We start from the raw sequence: 20,788 nt of genomic DNA on the forward strand, positions 1-20,788 counted from the left end.
TGTGTTGCCGAGAGAGGCAGAGAGGGTGGGGGTGAGGTAAAAACAGAGTGATGGAGAGGAGGGGGGGACACACACACACCAAATGAATGTTTCCACTGTACTGTATAAACGTTCGGAGAGGAGGTGGAAAGGCGCGGTAGGAAATCGAGAGCAATTGATATTCTTACAGTAAAAAAAATCGTGGTTATCGCTTGCAAACATTCTTGAGGTGGCATAGCAGAAAGGTGGAAGAAAAAAAAAGCACACACACGCTGCGACAAGATCTGTCGTCTTTTCTTGAACTTGCACAAACATTGATTGGCCGCGGCAAAAAGATTACAATAAAAACGTTTCGACGAAGCAATACGGGTTCTGCTGTGTTTCCCTACGGGACACATCTGTTATTATTTCCACTTGTAAATGGTTCCAAAATGTGCCATCTGGTTTGTTGACGTACGACGGGCAGGTGGAGAACAGAGCTTGACTGGATCTGCACGTTTGGGAAAACCCGACTTTTAAAATGCAAGTAAACACCTTTATCTGACATTCTTTGACTTTGTCCGACTACCGTTGGAAAAATTCCAATCCTACGTAAACAATTCTGCTGACTTTCCTGGCATGGTGGAATTTTAAAAATCGGAAGTTCTAATATGTTATTGAGATCATCATAGAGGTCGGTGGGGGGGAAAAAAAAAAAAGAAGAAGTCTACTTGAGTGATGAACCCTATGCCTACATGTGTCATTTACGTATATCTTCCAGTTCCCGCCGGAGCGGCGGATCTGCAAATGAATTCCAGAGTGTCATCCATTCAAGCGAGCCCCCGCATTACGCAGCAGCGAGGCCGGGCCTATCAACGAGAGCGAGCGAGCAAGCGAGCGAGCGAGACGTGGACAGAGAAAGCAGAGAATTGAGAATGAACGCGGCTCCTGCTGTTCCATAGAGCGTTGCCTCACTGGCAGAGTACAGGAAGTGTGACTCACAGGCTCTAAAATAAACACGCTCGCAGAGCGACGAGCCGCCACATAGAACGGGCTTATCAGAGAGGAGGCGGGAGAGAACACAGAGGCGCACTACACAGGCCGGCAACACATGGTCGCCTCGCCTGGTGGGTTGACGGGATGAGTCACAAACAAGGAGCTGCCTAATGACCGTTCTTTTGCCCGCTTGCTTCATCGAAATCCGTATGGGTGGAACAATTATTTTTATTTATATATATATATATATATATATACCGTAATTTTCGGACTATAAGTCGCGTTTTTTTTCATAGTTTTGGTGGGGGGGCGACTTATACTCAGGAGCGTTTTATATATACATATATGGGTTTTTTTCTCACTTTTTTGGGCATTTTATGGCTGGTGCGACTTATAGTCTGAAAATTACGGTGTATATATATATATATATATATATATATATATATATATATATATATATATACATATATACATAGACACACATACTTGTAGTCTGATTTATAATTTATTTATCCCAGCATAAACCTAACCTGTAATACCAAAACATGTGTAAAGAATTGTTCATACGAACAAAGGTTTTGAATATGTTTGTTGAAAAATACGCGGGAAAACGACCTTGAAAAAATAATTGCATTTTAAATCGCAATATTCAGGAGGATTTTTTTTTTTCTAAATCGTTTAACCAGAAAAAAAAAATACTTTCATTCACATATTTATTTATTGCTAGTGTTACATGAAAAATTTGGAAGAGGACCTTGATAAAAATGACAACATAATGAATCGCATTTCTCTAAATTCTTCAGCCCTTGCCCAATGTTACTTTCACTCTTGCTCATCTGCCTTTCCACTTTGATTCCTCACATTTGTTCCGGGTCGACTCAATGAGAGCGTTGTTTGTGCCCTCGTGCCGCCCTGATGCGATACTTTGTCGGTATTGTATCGGAGTGAATGTCCTCATTGTCATCCTTTGCGACACCGCACCTTCAATACAGAACCTCCCAGTGAGGGACCTTCACCCATCTGTCGTCTCCTTGTCCTTTTGTATTAGACCAGAGGTATCAAACTCATTTTCATCCTGGCTCACATAATAGTTGGTGTCATTTTGGACAAAATGAGCGGTTGATTCATTTAGTCAAACCCGACGCTATATTTGGAGACGTTTGCGCCTTAAATTACACACGGACAACAAAATGCGCAAATACGGGTCGACTCATACGGACGTCTGTGTTGAGTTGTGAGGTCGGATTATTTCAGATGTGTGGTAGATTCCGGTAAATCGACGTGCTGTGTCCATATGCGTGCGGTGTTGTGACAGAAATGCGATCTATTTAAAGAGGGAACCCACCGAGTGTACAAAAGCTGCCGTGCTATTACTCAAACTGCGTTTGGGAAAATAACAGGAAGAAAAAGCCATTTATATCTCAAGCAGGAGACTCGTGTCAATTTGGGGATTTTAATATTTTGACCACTGGCACTTTATATTTTACATTTACTGGAAATAGATGAAATCACCATTAGCCGGCAATGAGACATTATAAAGGATCTGAAATAACCTAAAGGTCGATCGGCATCCCAAAACAAACTGTTCTGAGAATGCAAACCATAAAATGATGAAGTGAGCTGTAACGCTCGGTCAGGTTCGGAGAGAGGAGGCCTTACACGTGCAACCAAGCTGCCAGCTAATGGAGTGGAGCCGTCTCCTCTTTTGTTAATGCAGATCGATTTGTGTCCTCGGCAGATGCGATATCTGATATAGCCAAACAGTGAGAGAGTGACCACCCTCTGTTCCATTTTTCTTTTTCCACCCAACTGCCTTTTACTATTTCAGCCTACCCATTTACAAAACGTAATGATTTCAGATTGTCCCTTTTTTTTTTTTTCACCCACACAAGTTCACTGCGGGCTGTTTTAAATTCATCCTCTCAGTTACGGTGCTCCTCGATGATGGTCTGCATTAATATGACACGAATCCTGACACCTATTAGGTGAAACTCGATAGAAAGAATCATTCCCACCATCACTAAGTGCAAACTGAATTCACAATGCTTGCATGGCAGTCAATCAAGTGAAGCACTATTTCGCTCAACAAAGAAAACAATTGATTTGAAATGAATGACTTTTTCCTCAGTGCCACTTCCTTTTTTGTGCAGCTGCGCCAAGGTTCAAGAGGAAACACGTGCGGCACTTTGCATGACCTTAGCTCCAAATCGTAGTCATCTCGCAACCACCTTAACTGGACCTGTCAAGTTGCTGGTACTTTTTAGCAGCGCCCACACAAACACGGCAAAGAGTCAACAGGTGGAAGCTCGGCCGAGCTACGTTTAAACAGCCGACGGGGCTGCAGAATGTATCAACAGATCCCGGAGGAGGCGGGGCTTCTGATTTCCTCAAGGCCAAGTCCGCCCGAGTCATGGCTTACCATCTGTGACAAACCGCTCCATTCAGCCAGTTTACAGTTTACTCTCACGTCGCCTACGTGTGCCCCCGCTGGCCTTTCTGCTCCATGCCACACTGCAGCAGACACTCAAAGGACAGCGCACAGTCAGCTTCTCTTCGACTTTGATACCGCACGTATAGCGACACCCTGGGCCAAATCTCCCCTGCTCATAAAATGCGGAGGTGTGTGTGAATATTTGAGAGTTGGAAAGCATTTTTTTGAAAGTAACAGGATGGGTGAAAATACTGCATGGGATTAGGAAAACGGTTTTATTGAGGTGCATCTCAAAGCATTTGTTGGTATGGTATCTGTTGTTTGTGTTGATAAATGTCGAATTAAAAGAAAGCAATATATGGCTCTTAAATGATTTTTTTTTTTTTAATTTGGATTTTTAATATTATGTCTCTTAAATTAAATGGGATTTTTTTTTAAATGTGGATTTTTTTATTTTATGTCTTAAATTAAATGGGATTTTTTTTTAATGTGGATTTCCCCCCCCCCATTTTTCCATTTCAAATTTGGTTTAATAATCTTTTTTTTTTTTTTTTTAAATAAAAATTGAAAAAAAAATCAGTTTCCTGGACAATCTGATCATCATTATTATCATCTACATGTATTTATATGATTATAGCGATTATGTACTTATATCTCACAACGGCCCACTGAGACTGAAACCGTGCCCACAACATGTCCGGTAACAAAAAATGAGATTGACTCCGGATTGCATTGCAAAATACCTCACCCACTCAGATCAACGATAAAACTCACTAAAGGCAGGATGCGAACGAACATGTAAAAGCATCGCGTGAAACTTGACAGTAACAAAAGAATAACAAACAAATCCCACTGTAAAAACAAAGTGGATTACGATCATCATCGCTATCTGCTGCTTGGTAACAAAGGTAAACAAAACAAACAAGCTCAGTTGTGATTATTTTTCAAATAGGTACTTCTGATATGACACACATTTCAAACTCGACTTCAAACTCTACAACTAACTGGCCCACTTTGGGCTTACTAGACAGCCCATTGGTGGCCACGCCCTTAAAAAGTCAACGCCGTCTTGGAAACACGCACTGCCACGATCCTATTGTGCATAAACATGAATGACACCATCATCAGACATTGTCGGAATCTCCCGAGGCAATTACCGAGGCAGAAGGCCCCGAGGGCCACATGACCCGGTTAGGGGGAATTAGCGGTGCATTCCTGCAGCTGTCGTCACAACATAAAACCACAGCGAGGAGAAACTCGACTCTTCTGCCGACCCGCCACCGCACCTCCCTGCGGGCGCACCTCCTCTGAACAGCATCATCACCGTCCTCGGATTGCTTCTAAGCAAAGTTCTGAAAATAGGGATGGCGTTCTAAGAAGTGCAGTGTGAGGACAATGCCAGACAGTGCATTGATGTAGTCGAGGTGGCGAGGGCCATTGATTTCCTGTTACGCCTCGCTCGGCTATGCATGCCTCGTATCGGCGAACTGCATCGTCACAAGCTTTTACTGTAAGGACACGATGCAACTGAGCAATTGGTTATTTGATATTCCAGCAGTCGCATTGTTCACTCTGGGAAACAATTTGCTTCGACACACTTTCCAAGATGAGGTAAATTGACCTCCTTAGTGCGGAGAGAGTAAATAATCAGCAGCAGACGCTTAGTTAACACTACTTGGGTCATTTCCAATGAGATAATCGAACTACATCTATGTCAGGTATACTCAAAATACCAATCATCAGGGGGCGGGGCATATGGGACTGGGCGGGGCATATGGGACTGTCCCCGCCCACCAAGATGCTTGTGTCCCCTTACTCAGGGCATGGATCTCTAAAAATATATATTTTTTTTAAACTTTATGCTTAGTTCATTATATCATGGTAGCTATACTTTTGTGTTTAAGAAATACTATGTTAATTTTTTTTTTTAATCCAATCTAATCTATAAACGCCTATCACAAATTGTCCTAAAAATAATGTTAGGTGCCCAAGTAATTGTTCAGTCATAATTTCATGAGTTCGGAGTGTAAATTGATTGCGACGTATCTATGTCGCAAGTAAACTGAGCATCTTTAGAAATTGACTCACTCTGCCACACCCAGTATGGCTGCAATGTGATGTATGTTTGACTCAAGGTGGGGGTCCATTTCTATGTACTGTAAATGTTGTTACACAAAAAACACACACACTTTGGCTTCGGTGTGCGCGTTGGTTCACAACGTCATTATTACCAATTACTTTTGTTATTATTTACATTATTGAAACTATTTTGTTATTCTATCGATGCCAGCCACATGTTGTTGAAGACATAAATAAATGCTTTTCATTTGGATGGCAAAATGTCTGCCAAGACTCACAGTGAGTCACTATCTGGATTTTACATCCACATACTGTAAGTCTTACACAAATATTAATATATGAACACTTACACTGATAACAAGCAGAAACACAAATAGTGCAATTTGCAGTTCAAGCAAATAAACCAACCCACTTCTTCCTGCCAGCAGTTTTAACTTTATTCATTGTGGTCTGGCAGATGTCAACAGTTTGCCATTAAATCGCATCAGGGCCTTTGCTGTTTATGGAAAGAGATGTCCGAGAATGTGTCAATAAAGCCAAAACGTAATAAAAACAGTGCAGGCAAAAATATTTCCTGTCAGCCCATGACCAGGATGTAAATTAAAATGTGGCCACAGAAATGGAACATCTGCGAGGGGACGTTTGGTAAAAGCGGAAATGTCATTAACGTTTTGCATTACTGTTTAACGTTAAAAAAAAAAAATCACAATTTCACTGTTCAGTTTTGATCTATTTATATCAGACTTGCTGAAGCAAAACATTTCCTCTAAATCCTCTGTTCGTATTATGTTCAATAGAAATTTCAATAAAAGAATCCTATGATGCTAAAAATTTTATTAAAAAAAAAAAAAACAATATAAAGAAATGTAAAAATATTTATACACAGTATTGTTAGCATAAGAATATTCTTTGCTGCTTTTTTTCCCACCAATATTGTTTTGGATTCCTCAGCCCAACAAGCCAACATAAAATGCTTAGCATACTTTTAGCACCACTTATACTATACAGTCAATACAACTGACTAGTCTGCACATCTCTTTCCTTCTGTACGAAAAAACTCTTTGAATTATTGCTAAATATTTCCCTACAGTACGTCATCGAAAAGCGAACAAAACACACTGAAGTCATTTGGATGCAGCCGCAGCCAAAACGGAATGACAGTCAAAATGGGAATATTTAAAAGATGACTGGTGTTGGATACATAAATAGCCGCCCTCCTACTTGCATTGCCATGTCGGCTTCTGAGGAGAAGCACATTTGCGAATAGTCATAAAGGCATGTTTGACGACCGAGTCGACTGTGGCGATGACAACGCGGAAAGCGATGCAACGCTGTGACAAAACACGCTCGGAGGATAATCTGATCACGCTGCTGTTGCACAGAAAAGCAATAAAGTGTGAATTAGAAAAGTTGGCGGGAGGGAACATTAGCACAAGCTCAGCATAGAAAAGTGCAGCTTCTAAAAAAACAACAACAAAAAAATGTGGCTGCACTTGTGAAACAAACAGAACAAAATGTTCAGGATCCTCTTATAAGAACTTGTCTCATAAATTCCCACCCAGAATGGCACCGAAAGCCAAAGGAGAAAACAAAAATGTGATGCGATCACAGAGAATTCCAAACATTAACAAGCCTACCCAGTTTGGTTTTGTTTTTTCAGTAAAGAGAAAAATCTCCTTTTCCTAGCTCCTTTCCTCATCTGGATTAACTTTGTCTTCTTGCCAGCAGTCACATGCCGAGAAGTAAATACATATTTATGTGTTTTATATTTTCGCACTACCTATCCCGCGGCTAAAGAGGAAACGACAAACCACGATGAGTCGAACCGAAACAGACAAAGGTTTCATTTAATCAAGCTAGCATTAAAACACTAGAACCATTCCCCCCCCCAATTTCAAACTGGGCAACTTTCTCACATGCTTCCAGAGAAGATGGATTTGGAAAGCGAGTAACCCGCCAACCCACCTCTTGGAACTCTCGAGCTTTTACTCGTCGGGCCTATTTCTCTTCATCTCCCTCTTCTGTGTAATTTAGGCACTCCCGCTGTAAATGGACACCTACTCAGTGGCAGTGAGTGGAAAACCAGCCATGCTGCTTCAGCTTCTCCAAGAAGACCTATTAGCTACACAGATAGCACCTAGTTAGGAATCCAAGAGGTGGAGGGGGTGAACCCTTCCACATGTCAAGCAGATCGTAATTTCCCCCCGGACGCTTTTGTCCGACTTTATTCGTCTAACGATACAAACAGAATGCCTTTATTTCTCATTTATGGCCAAGTGCCAGGGCAAACGTTTCCTTGGAGGACAAACGCGGCACAAGTGATGAATATTCAAACTCTGCGGTGACCTAGCTGGGGTTGCTCCTTCTTGTTGCTGACTGTGCAAAACTCTCAGACTACCTGGATGCAAACAACAGGACTGCTGACTGGAAGCTTACATAATAGAAAACACCTTCGATGGAAGCACCGTTTTCTTTCCTTTGTCCTTTTTTTCAGAAATTTTAAAAGCCTGCCTGCAAAATGTAAAGTTGCCTCATTTTTTTTTTTTTAATGATCATCATTCACTGCCATAGACGAATGAATGAATGAAACTTGATTTTTTTCACACCGTTATTAATCTTCCTTTCATATACTTATAACATGACATTTTAATAGCATGAGAAATGCTATTTTTATATTTTAATATAGCTTTAAAAAAGCCATTTTAATAGCATGAGAAATGCTATTTTATTATTTTAATATAGCTTTAAAAGAGCCATTTTAATAGCATGAGGAATGCTAATGTTAACGTCAAAGGTTAGCAGTGAATGTTTTTTTTTTAAATATATTTTTTTTATGTACAGCGCCAACTTTGACTCTCCAACCACCCACTCACCTCCAATCTCTCCCACCTCATCCATCTTTTCAAATGGTGATGAAAACTGACTTGGATGTCCTGCAGCCAAGGACAAACACATAGTCCTATGACAGGCAGCACATGCTTTTTTTTTTTTTCCTCCCCATCATCTGTTTATTTTCTCAATTACACAATGGGTGAGTCTGTGTCAGCAACTCTGGGGGTTTTGCTAAAGAGGGGGGGGGGGGGCGATATTGTGTCTTCATGCCACTGAGAAACATTTTTGTAATCATTGTGGTGGATGGGGCAATGTATGGCCGAGCGGTTAAAGAGATTCCTGCTCGGAAGAACCTGCACCTGATTCATCTTCAGAAGAGTGTGACCACAATGTGACAGATTATTACTCAGTGATGTTGCAGTGATTCACTACTGCATGCTGTTGTTGAACTCTGAGAATAAACTTGTGACATTGACACACAGGAAAGGCCCTTTGTTCGGCCGTTGACGGAGGAATGAAATCCGTCAAGCACAAAAAATAACATTTGAAAGCTAAACTGAAAACTGTTTAAAAATGATGAAAAAAGTTTTATTATGGATTTGAACTTTTTTCCACAACTAAGTGTTTTTTTGTTTTAAAGCAAATTATAGTACGTCTTAATAAAAAGAAAGAAAAGTCTTTTGAAAAGTGGAAAATAATTCTAGACTCTTTAAGTACCCCATTTATAGAAAATATTATGAGCCAAGCTAATGATTAAATGTTGAAAATGCAAAGTAACTACAGACATGAACAATATCAAAATGTGACCATTCCATTTCGTGACCATGCACTTACCTCAAATCATTCGCGTTTCAAAACATCTTTACCCATTGGAACGATTGGAAATGCCAACGATCCATTCCAGGCCCCTACAAAACACCAACCGAAAAATTAGTAAAGCATCATTGATCATCAAAAATAGTCCTTCACAGTAGTGTACTATTTGAAACATTAAATTGTTTTACGTTTATTTTACAAGTGAATCTCAAGTGTAAGAATAATATCAGGTGTGATAATAAATATCTTTAAATAACCAAATAGCCTCTTTTTTTTAGTAATTATTCAAAAATTATTCAATTCAAAAATCAAGTTATTCTCTTTTTTTGAATAATTATTCACTATCATCTGAACAAACTGTTTCTTGTTATAAAATCCCATGTTGCTATCCAGTAATTACAATTTTTTGCTTCCGATTCAAAGCGCAAAAATCATCCTAGCAACGGCTCATATCTCGAAGGACTCAAATCGAAGAGGCTTACAATTGTGGTCAAGCTGATCTATCAATTTCCAAAATCGATTAGAACGATTAATGTAATTAATGTAAATCTGCAGACCCATTTTAGTCAATTATTACATATTTCCTCTATCAACCAACACGTCAGGCAAACCGCAATGTCAGATGAATTTGATCAGCCGCATGCCTCGGTTCCGCAACAAATCCGATTCCCTCGGGTGATCTGACGAAAAGGGAGTTTCCATATCGCTCAGAGTAACCGCTGCTTTTTCACGGTGTAAACTTGAGGAAGTCAGATCAATCTAGCAAAGCGAGACCAAAAATATGACAGGCCCTCTGATTTTATTGAAGCACAGAGGGACCCCTGTGTTCCGTCTAGACCAGGGGTGGGCAAACTTTTTGACTCGCGGGCCGAACTGGGTTCTAAATTTGGACCGGAGGGCCGGACCAGGAGCAGATGGACGTAGGCGTTGTGTGAAGTCATATAAGCGACCTGTAAAGGTCATTGCATAAAAGATCTTGGCCTTTAGTAGGTAGTAAAGCATGGATATTCCAAACAAGTTTTTTGAAAACAAATGCATTTATTAACAGCATTAAAAAAAAATAATTCACTAAAAAACTGCTATCAGTGATTCTCATAAAATACGACACTGTTATTATGAATAACAATCTCCATCACTTCAATGCCTGCAGGTCAGATTAATGAAAGATGTTTATCTCATGAGATCACATCAAACGGCAAACATTCTGACCAAATATATCATCTTGAAGAATCGGTGAAAGCATACATCCAAATAAAGTAATCAAAACAGCAACACGGTGAGGGGTATCTGAAAATCAGAGCAGAGTTTTAACTCGCAAACACCTGGTAACAGAGGTGAGGAAACGGGAAACACTTGCTTAAAGTAAGCCTTAAGAACTTTACAGGTTAAGATTAGTCGCAAATAGGTGATGCATCAATGTCCTTGAGCATCCTGCATTGTTTGAAAATGAGAATGGTCGCTAGTTTCAATCCCTGCTATGTGTACAAATCATATTCAAAATGCATTTTTTTACAATAAACTTGAGAGCCTCCCGTTCATTTTCAGTGGGAACAGTGTTGTTGGTGTCCCTTTTTTGCTAGTGCGTCATAGTCTGGAGTAAAATTTGTTGTGGCAATTTTTAGGCGAGATCCGAGGTGTTGGTCCGTTTACCTTGATCTGTGACGGGTTGATGTGGCTGAACGTCACGTCGCGTACGTCGAGCCAAATTGGCCACTCTTTTTTAAACACTCGGCACTCACTTCTTTTTTTCGGGCCACTCATTTTAATGGAAGGATTCCAGGGGAAGGTTTGTGGGTGGCTTTAGCGCAAAACTGCATCTGAAAGCTCAGCGCGCGAATTATAAGAATGCTGTCGTCAAAGCCCACGCTCTAAATTCGGGACTGATACGAATAGAGCGAGAGTGCGCCAAGTCCGTACTACTGAGTACGTACACGCACTTGTGAGTGTGCACCGAGCTTTCTGACACGGCTTCCGGTAGTAAATGCGCAGGCGAGCGCTTCGCCATCTACTGGGAAAACGCAGTCATTGCAGGCAAAATGACAAAAAAAAAAAGTTTAATAATACAATTTGTTCAGGGTTGGCGGGCCGGATTAAACGGTCCCGTGGGCCGGATGTGGCCCGCGGGCCGTAGTTTGCCCACCCCTGGTCTAGACCAAAAGCCAGGAAAGCTGTCTGAGGGAACACTCGGGCAAATATTGACCTTCAATTACTTGAAACGCTCGCCTCTCGCTTTGGGGGCCGCAATATGGACGCGTCAGCAAAAACATCATATGCATTTAATGTATATAAACATGTTGGGGCATACCTGTGCTGTGTACATAAATACACGTAGTATAGTCAACACAGGGTATGAAGTGACATCAAATAGTAAACATTAAAACACTGGGTGTCTTTCATCGACTTAAATGTATCGCCAGTTTCACAAGAATTATTCGACCTCTAGGAAAAGGATCAATCTCGCAGGAATCTTTTGACCTTTAATAGGGTGAAAAGTAAACACGCTTCCAAAGTGATGGTCAACCGCACTTGTGCATAATTAATAGCTCCGAAAGTGAGGCGTTCTTTAAATGACCTTACCTGACAAAGTAAGGCACAGCTTGGCAACACTGCGGCAAGTAATAAATACATGCATGCCGGAGTCATTTTGGCTTCCATAAAGCCTTTTTTTAAATCTGGATTGTCACCATAGTCCATAGGTGTCAAACTCAAGGCACGGGGGCGAGATACGGCCCGCCACATCATTTTATGCGGCCCGCCGAGACAAATTTTGCATCGATTTTGTGTCATGGCTAAAATTACAAATTGTCTTCACTTTTTAAAAATGGAGATATTGCTAGCAATTTTTACTACTATTCATCTTTTTAAACTATTTGAACAATTTTTACTAATCTCTGATTTCAAAACTAGTTATCCATCAGTTTGTAATGTGGGAAACTATGCACCTCATTATGGGTTTTATAAAGCCTTTTATATTATTATCCATCTGGATTGTCACTATAGTCCATCGGTGTCAAACTCAAGGCATGAGGGCCGTATCTGGCCCTCGACAAAAATGAGATTGCCACCGTTGCCGTAGTCGAACAAGGAAATGCCCAACTACAACTGAATCCGAAGCACAGCAGGGCTTGAAGGACTTTCCCACTTATTAGACTCCCGCACAGAAGAAATCCCCCATGCAATCCTTAAGTCTTGCTCAAGTATAAGCTGAGACAAAGCAAGAGGTGAGGGCGGGTGTCACGTCTCTCGCCCTCTCTCATCGCGGGTTGCCAAACTACTGCCATGCATCTACTACACGCATGGAAATACTGCACTGTGGGTTGCTGCAATTAGTAAAAGTGTGGCTGCAAAGCTGATATAACAAAGCAGAGCATTTGGAAGAGATCCATCGAGCTCGTAGTGAAATACAATCCCTCCGCTGCATCGCTGATCGATGAACACACAAATAAACACACGCACCGGGCACGTATCTTCACTTTTCATCACAGAGCCTCCTTGGGAGACTACCTTCAGAATGTTTCTCTCCTCTGCTCACTTCAGGAATTCATCACTGCTAGGCTACAAAACGTGGACTCAAATACTGAAGGACAATTAATCAAGGGTTGGGCTAGACGTGGTTTTGGAAATGTGAGGCAAGCTTCTCCTGGGGGGGGCGCCAGAGAATTTGCGAGAGGCGCCGCAGCTTGGGGAAAAAAATAACGAAAATAACAAACCTGTTTCACTTTAACTAAAGACGTGATAGGTTCATCAATTCGATGAAAGATGAAAAAAAATGTTTGCTTGAATGAATTTACAACCGTGTTCCGACTGAAACATCAAATTAGCATATTTTATTCCATTGCCACTTCCAATGTCCGAAATACTTTTGCCCACAACGTGTATCATGTCTTCCATCCTCTCCACTCCATTTCCAACAATGACATTCTGACCACGCCCTTCTTTTACATACCTGTGGTGTACAAGCACAGAAGCTTACAATCATACTATTACATAACACTCACCACTGTGGAAAGTCAACACGCGCAAAATAAGCACAATGTTGACACACAGGGGGGAGATTATGACATCAAGTGTACGGAGGAGACGCCAGACGCATTGTGTGCGGGCAGAAATACCAGACGACTCGGAGTAAAAACAACATTGCACCATCTAATCATCTTATTTGGTGCATTGGAGAGAAAAAAAAAAAAAAGCAAACCTTCGAGTTTGCGACTGCACAGGTAATGATTAACCCCGAGATTAACGAATCACCGCTGCCGGTCCTCTCGCAGTGGAACCCGCCCGCACTGCCTGTCTGCTTGTCCACACAAGATTACATAACAGAAGCTGGCACATATGAGGAAGGGCCCGGCAGACACACTAGCACACATTGTGTATATTCTTGTCCTCGTTTCAATTGTGAGGTCAGGACAAGTGCAGACTGACCCCGATCATGCAAATGTAGGACTAATGAAGATGTGGGTCAAATTAATGTTTCAAATGTAAATTGACGTCAACAGAACCTTTTCTCGTGTTTAAATAAGCTATGCTTCCTCCAGCTTTTTTTTTTTTTTATCTCTTTTTTTGTTTTGGATGTGTTTGAAATAAAGATATCAACCAATCAATAAATACATATGTGAATTTCTTTTTTTTTTTTGGTTTTACAGTCAATTCGCACCGGATACACACAATTAATCGGGACATGAATCGGTTTTTTTTCTTTCAATTTCTTCTTCTTTGTTTTTCGATAAATAGCCCAACCGTGTTATATCTTGTGAAAACAAAAATTCATTCATTTTCCTTATAGTTGAACAAGAAGTTTGACACCAATCCTTTGTACATTAAAAGAAAACATTGATCAGTCATCAGGATTTTATACGTTTTCTTATATGCAACCAGTGACATAGTTGTTTCTGGTTGTCGGAAAGCAAACAAAACCATCTAGCATGCTCACACACGCAAGCACATTCAGTGCTTTGAGTAATCAGTCAAGCAGGCCAGACCGTTACTGAACACTCATGCTCACTTTTTCTTCAGTACAGACACAACGCCATCTGTTCAACACCCTGGGAAGAAAAAAAAAATAAATGACATTAAAACCAAACCGTCTCCATGTCGGGGAGAAAAAAAAAAAAACAGTCCCTGATTTTTTCATAAGCCGCAATCACATGTGTACGAGAAGCTGAGGCGGAAGCAACTCGACACGACCTCTTTCCCGTTGGCAAGGGGTGAACTTATATCAACACGTTGCCACCTGCAAGGCTGAGTCAGCGTGGTGAATGGACGCCAGGTGAAAGAAGGAATTGAGTGTTGCTGTGTCAATTGGCGGAAAAGTGCCCTTTTCCGACTTAAGTGTTGCACCGGTGGGAGGTACGAGGGGGGGGGGGGGACACACACGCGGGCTGGCCGCACGCACGTTGACTCGAGTCTCCTGTAATCGCATTCATTTTGATTGTGTCCGGATAAACTCATTGGGAAAGTCTACTCGATAGTTTAATGCCAATATTTTATGGCACTTTCAACCAAGAATGACGTCCAGCAGCAACTAGTCATCATTCCTAAGAAGACATTTCGGCTGTAAAAATATGAAGAGTATGTGTATTTTAAAGAACATATATTTTGCCCAGTCCAAGAATAGAATAAAATAAAAAAATAGCAATTTCCGACGTTGACAAATATCGTTAGCCAAATAGCATAATTTGCTACATCACACAGTCCAGATGGAACGAATCAACCTTTGCCTTTTACTATGACGTCGACGACTGAGTATCCTGACAAACACCAAAAATTAGCTAGCGCTTCATTATTTTTTATTGATACTATTGTTCATCAGTTAGCGCATATACTCTACGTAGTTTTGTATTTTTCTCGCTCTCTAAAGAGCGATGACAAAATGATCACATTTGCCCTTTTTGGTTTTCCAAAAACAAATGAAGTCAACCAATATCCTGGAAGGGACTGTGCTGTGCTTCTCAGTTCTTGTGTGCTTATTTAACTACTGCAGACACCAATCTGGGTGTGGGCTTGTAGAAAAATCCAATTTTAAACATGCCCATAACAATGTTGAAACCATAAATGGCAAAAAAATCGACTGCATTATGATGTCAATTTTTCTTGCCGCCACCCCCGAAAAAAAAAAGGGACACCGAGCAACGCGCTACTTGGGCGCCTGCTGAGTTAGCGCCTTTCCTTCAGCCGGCACCACAAGTGGTCTCCATCCAGACAAGAGCGACGCACCGTGAGCCTGCCGCTTTGTGCTGATTCAATAAGAAATAATTGCATATTGGCCTTTCTCCACTCATCCCTCCTTCACGGCTGTGGTCTGATACCGTACTGTATTTCTGTGCAGTCGTTTACAGAACAGAGCTGAGGAGGTATGCCGCAGCAGTGCCCCTGAGGACTGGCTTTTACACAAAAATGCTTGGGACTGCATGTGTAGCTGCAAATATACTCGTGAAAAAAAATTTTGGGGGTTGTTCCGCCATTAAAGAAATAAAAACTTGTGATGGTAATTGAATTGATTAAATATTTTTCAGTTTTTTTCTGACTATGAGGCGCTTAAGCCTTTAATTTTAAAAATAGACAGTTCGCCATATCTATGTCGAATTTGCTTAAATGTGAAGTAATGCACCTGATAACCAGTATATACGGGAATTTCTCAAAACAACCTGTTAATTGAGACAGCGCTTTATAATGCGGTGCGGCTTATAGTCTGAAAAATACGGTATGTCCTCAATGTAATATTTGGTTACACAATCTTCTGGGGAATCACTGCAACCAAACAAGTTTGTGTAAATCAATAAAACCCTTCTTTTTAGCCGTATGTTTTGGACTTTATTGGAGGAGTAGCCAAAAATTTTTTGGTTTGGTTTGGTTTTTAAAGGCTACTAAAGAGTCACTAGGCCTCCTCCATGTTTCATAGACGGTACAACGTTCTTATCTTTGCATACTTCATTTTTGTGTCTGCAAGCACAGAGCTGATGTGACATGCCAAAATGTTCCAGTCTGGACTTATCTGTCCAAGGGGACATCCTCCCTCAAGCTTTGTGGCTTGTCACTGTGCATCTAAGCAAATTCTTGTCTCATGAGTTTTTATAGATATTTTTCTCAAGAGCAAACTTTTCTTACACATGTAATTGCTTCTTGTCAAACCATCAATATATTCTCTATCTGAATATAATTGATTTGAAAGCAGATGGTTTGCTCTTAATAGTGATGCTTAAAGCAAAAAGGACATATTTATATACAAATACACAGAAGCCTATTTTACACGAGTGTGAACTCTTTAGCCAGCTAGGCTTGATGACGCTGCAAAAATTACAATGAATTGCATCTATTAGGGGAATTAAAATATATTGTCGACCTAAATTTAAACGCATTTTTGCATCATAAACTGTTACACTTGAAAACTAACTCGAGAACCTTAATTTCTGAAATGTTGGCAACAGTTAAATAATAGTCCAATTAAAAGAATTACTAGGACAATGAAAACAATTAAAGCAAATAAGTGCTCAAGTAAGAAAATATATTTTTATAATTGAAGCTTGGTAACTTTTTTTTATGATCCTGGACTACACCTACAATTCTGAGGGAGACATATTATATATTTGTTAGCATAGTTTACTTATCAATACTAGCATACATACGTATATGTATAAATATATATATTGATCCTCAATGGCAAATAGAAAACTGCATTATTGTGTCACTAAGAAAGCTGTCCAACTTCAACAAAACAGCAACAGCAATACAAAGCTAACAATAATATAAAAAAAGCTTTGGCCATGTCTGCTACAATGGCAGCATGACTTATTTGTTATTGCACTAAGTGGTGAATATTCCCAAAAACTTTCAAGAATTCTCCTGAAAACAAAGATGACAAGCCAGCGCAGATGATTGACACCTTGTCGGTCACGCCTCCCGTTTCTGATAAATTGTTCTTCCTCAGGTGTGGTGGTTTCCACACACTGAAAGAATTCCATCTTGATTGTAAGATACAAGACAATGATTTAACTTTGAAAAGTATTTTCCCACAACTTAAAATGCTTTCATCTAAATAACCACACGGTGACAAACAGAAGCTATAAATACCGCTGCAAACAATAAAAATGGACCTGCCCTGAGGAGACTCCGTCACTAATCCACCTGTTATCCGGACAGATGTTACTCCCAAATATGAGCTCATGTTTTAAGGCAAACCCCACACATGGCACACATCTCACTCAAGTCTATTAACATAAGCCAGCTCGAATAAGCCTGTGGCACTGAGTAAAGCCTAGCACACAATCATTTGGGAAGCTAAAGTATGATGTCATCCAGTAAAAATGTGCCATGTGTAGGTGGAGTCCACAATAAAAATAAGTTGACAGATTTACCTTTTTAGATCCATCTTGCATGCGCTGTTGCACCTTGATTCATTTAGAATGATTCAATTGTTCAGGGGGGGCTTCCAATATGGTGCAAACAAGGTGGAAGCAGTTTGGATCGCCTCACCAAATTTCCTAAATCGACTGCTGTGCGGTACCCATCTTGCCTGTTCTCCTCGTAAAAAAAACAACAACAATATCATCATTTCGTATTTTCCATCGCGTTTCACGTCCAAGCCAACGAGCCAGCCAACTTCACGTCACCGCCCGCATGTGGAAGCGTCAACGTCATTCTTCCACTAACTTAGCCGCTGCCATGTTCCCAAACAAAAAGCCACACACAAGCCGTGTTAGCGGGGTTTATATTTACCAGTTTGCTACTGTAAAAGCGCTGCAGCCATTTATCCGGTGGCGAACGGGCCAGCGGTCCGCATTTCCTGGATTGTGATGCGCGGATGGAGCCGCTCTCCGAGCCTACGGGTCTTGTGGAGGGAGGGTCAAGGGGGGTCAGGGGGCTTCCCGCCGCTGTGTCAGAGCGGACAGCGGGTCCACATTCAGCTGACGGCCACAACAAAACAACATCACGCAGAACACACTCCGGCTCCGCACCACTCCGCGCGGCAGGTCCGGCGGCACCGCCCCCCTCTCAGTCTCCTCCAGTGGGTTGGCCCGCTCCCGCCTACCTCATGAATATTCATGAGCGGAACGGAGCAGCTACTGGCGGGAGTGCTTCTCCATTACCGTACATGAGTTCCTATAGAATCCATATAACATCTCAAAATGATTGTATATATTTTAACATTATTTAATAATAATAAATAATAATATATTAAATCAGCAAAACAGAATTAAAATTAATAAGCAGAAACCTAAATCTATAGGGCCTTGTGCTCATGATCATAATAGAAAATAATAGAAAAGGAAATTATTGTTTCATGATAATGTCCTAAAGAATTACTATTTAAAGTAGAACTAAAGTGTCAAGCCAAGGGGTCATCAACATACCTGGTGGCCTTCGGGAAGTTCATGAAAACATCTGTATCTGGTCCATTCCAAGCATATCCGGGCCTGTCCTGTCAATTATTTAATTGCAGCAGATCAATTTAATGATTGAAAATGTGTATCAATACTTTTGTGAATCAGATGCATATTACTGCATACCTTACAAGAGGATGCTAACACGTTACAGTCTGCCAGGAGCTACAATATACTAAAATCAAGAATCATTACTGTACTTCCATAGTCTCCCATTGAAATATAGAAGGTGAGATAGAGTTGAATTGCTTTGTGTGCTTTCCAAATATCTTTTGTGTCTGTGTGGAGCCCCCCTGTCAGATTTCGGAGAACTGCATTTTAGTTTTAGTTTACCTCAGACGACCCTTCCAATGCTAGAAAATTCAAACCAACACGAGTAGGAGATAATATTGGTGTTTCTTTTTTAAACATGATGACATTCCATTTAAAATAAAAAATCGGTGTACTCTAATAGGTCACATAAATAACGTTTTGTTTTCTCAACTACTTAAATACCCAAATTTCACACTATTTCTAGTAATGGCTTAATAAAACTTAGCGTAACGTTAACATTAGTATTTAAAAAAGCCACGTTGTCATTAAAGCCTGTGCATCTGCTCTCACTATATTGAGAAGAACACTATGGCAAGAAGGGAAGGAAAAGTGTGAGGGTTGGGGAGGGATGTTTTTTGTTTTTTTTGGGGAGAAAAAATAGGAGAGCAAAAAGGAAAGCTGTGTGGGAGGAAGTGAGAGACAAGAGGAGGCGATGGTAGGCGTGCAGGAAGACGCAACGGCGTGAGCGTTCCCTACTGCATGCTACAATATGACTCTGACAGGCTTATGTAACCAGACTGGCCTGGCATTTGGCTCACAGCAGACGCCGACTCTACTGACTTATATAACTGCATCAGCTGCGCCTCTGAAGGGGGGGGGGGGGGGGGTAGCATGCATACGGGGGAGTCCTACTAACACTGTACTTGCACTGCAGTCAGGGATTGCCAAAAAAAAAAAATGGAGGGGAAGGGGTTAGATGCAAGATTGTTGGACAAAACTTCTCAAATTTAGGGCCGGGTGCTTGGATTAATTCTCACTCCCATCGGGTTAGGGATGCCCATTGTACGAAGTAGGACCATTTTAAAAATCACAAGAAACAGGACTGCCTGACATTTTCACCGTGGTATAATGAGGAAAAAATTGAGGTCAGGGTAAACGGCAGTATAAAGTGGCTGCACGAGTAAAAATCCCAGGATACCTAACCAAGCACAGTTGCAGAGTTACACTAAGTGGTTGATAATCAGCACATTGCAGCTTCTGATCTCGTATTACAGCGACAAATTGCATCAGATGATAACGGAGGAAATGAAGGTGGGATTTACGACAGCCGAGTCAACGGCCAAAGCAAATGACTTCAATCTTTCCTGGGAGAATGACTGAGCTCACATTTGTAGATGTGGCGATACTAGTGGAAATAAAAGTCTCATTTATGGCGTTGAGCTAATTCGTCCTGGATGGATGCTGTTGGCTTCTCACAGGCTTTTTTCCATTTGGAACAGTGCAAAGAATTATTGAATCTCTAAAAAATGAGAAATGAAGAAATAAGTGAGAGGAGTTTTATTAAACCAGACAGCAAATATGTGATTGAATTTTTTTTTAATCTTCAGGGTTGATGATGTCACCGCTTTGTTTACTACAGTATCTTGTGTGTTTCCGCGATGACTGCATACGAGTCGACAGAGCGTCTGGGCCAGGGTTCCGGACTTGTGTACCATGCCAATGTGAATGAGGCGCACTGTTGAAAAGGGGACAAGACAGGATTTCCAGTCTGAAAAACACAGATTGTTCCTGCTTCGCAACCAGCCAGGCCATTTTGAGGTCATGGAGGGGGCTGATGAGTTCAAACTCAGTGAGTAAATGAATTCCTTTGAAATAAATGAATAGTTGAATGTAATATTTTGTCTATCATAAAGCTAAACGAGATTTCTGAAAACACCAATAATAAAATGAATGAAAAACATCAAAAACTGTCCGCTTGCCATCTCTGTTGTGTTCGTTTCCAAAGAGAAGGAAATTAGTTACACAGCGTGACAGTGTCACTATATTCAGGACATATGTGGATTAGGTTGAGCGGCGCGGGTGTGCTGCTGGGAAGTCAGCCTGCAGAACACAGTGTGTCATGTGCAACTGCAGACATTGCCAAGTGCACTAGACCACTATTATGGCAACCAGAACTAACAGGAACATTCCTCGCAGTCAGGCAAAGAAGGAAATAACACCATAAAGTCTGCAAAGGCTTTCTTACAGTCAAAGAGCATGTAGTTGA

At 41.0% G+C, this 20,788-nt stretch overlaps 1 protein-coding gene across 7 annotated transcripts in view; it reads right to left on the reverse strand.

Annotated features, from left to right (window-relative positions):
* Positions 1-18,093, reverse strand: part of LOC133160714 (transcription factor HIVEP3) — a 33,880-nt gene extending 15,787 nt beyond the window's left edge. For 4 of the 7 annotated variants that reach the window (XM_061288653.1, XM_061288658.1, XM_061288652.1 and 1 more), the window contains exons 1-2: positions 17,825-18,093; positions 9,131-9,204 (exon numbers count right to left, since the gene is read on the reverse strand). The gene's annotated coding sequence lies outside the window, so the exon portion shown is untranslated. Of the gene's footprint in view, positions 1-9,130; positions 9,205-17,463; positions 17,630-17,824 lie in introns of all 7 variants that reach the window. The other 3 variants (XM_061288657.1, XM_061288654.1, XM_061288656.1) reach the window with 2 other exon arrangements.
* Between the last annotated feature and the right edge of the window lie 2,695 nt (positions 18,094-20,788).

The sequence above is a fragment of the Syngnathus typhle genome, linkage group LG10 (genome assembly GCF_033458585.1).
Source record: "Syngnathus typhle isolate RoL2023-S1 ecotype Sweden linkage group LG10, RoL_Styp_1.0, whole genome shotgun sequence".
NCBI lineage: Eukaryota > Metazoa > Chordata > Actinopteri > Syngnathiformes > Syngnathidae > Syngnathus > Syngnathus typhle.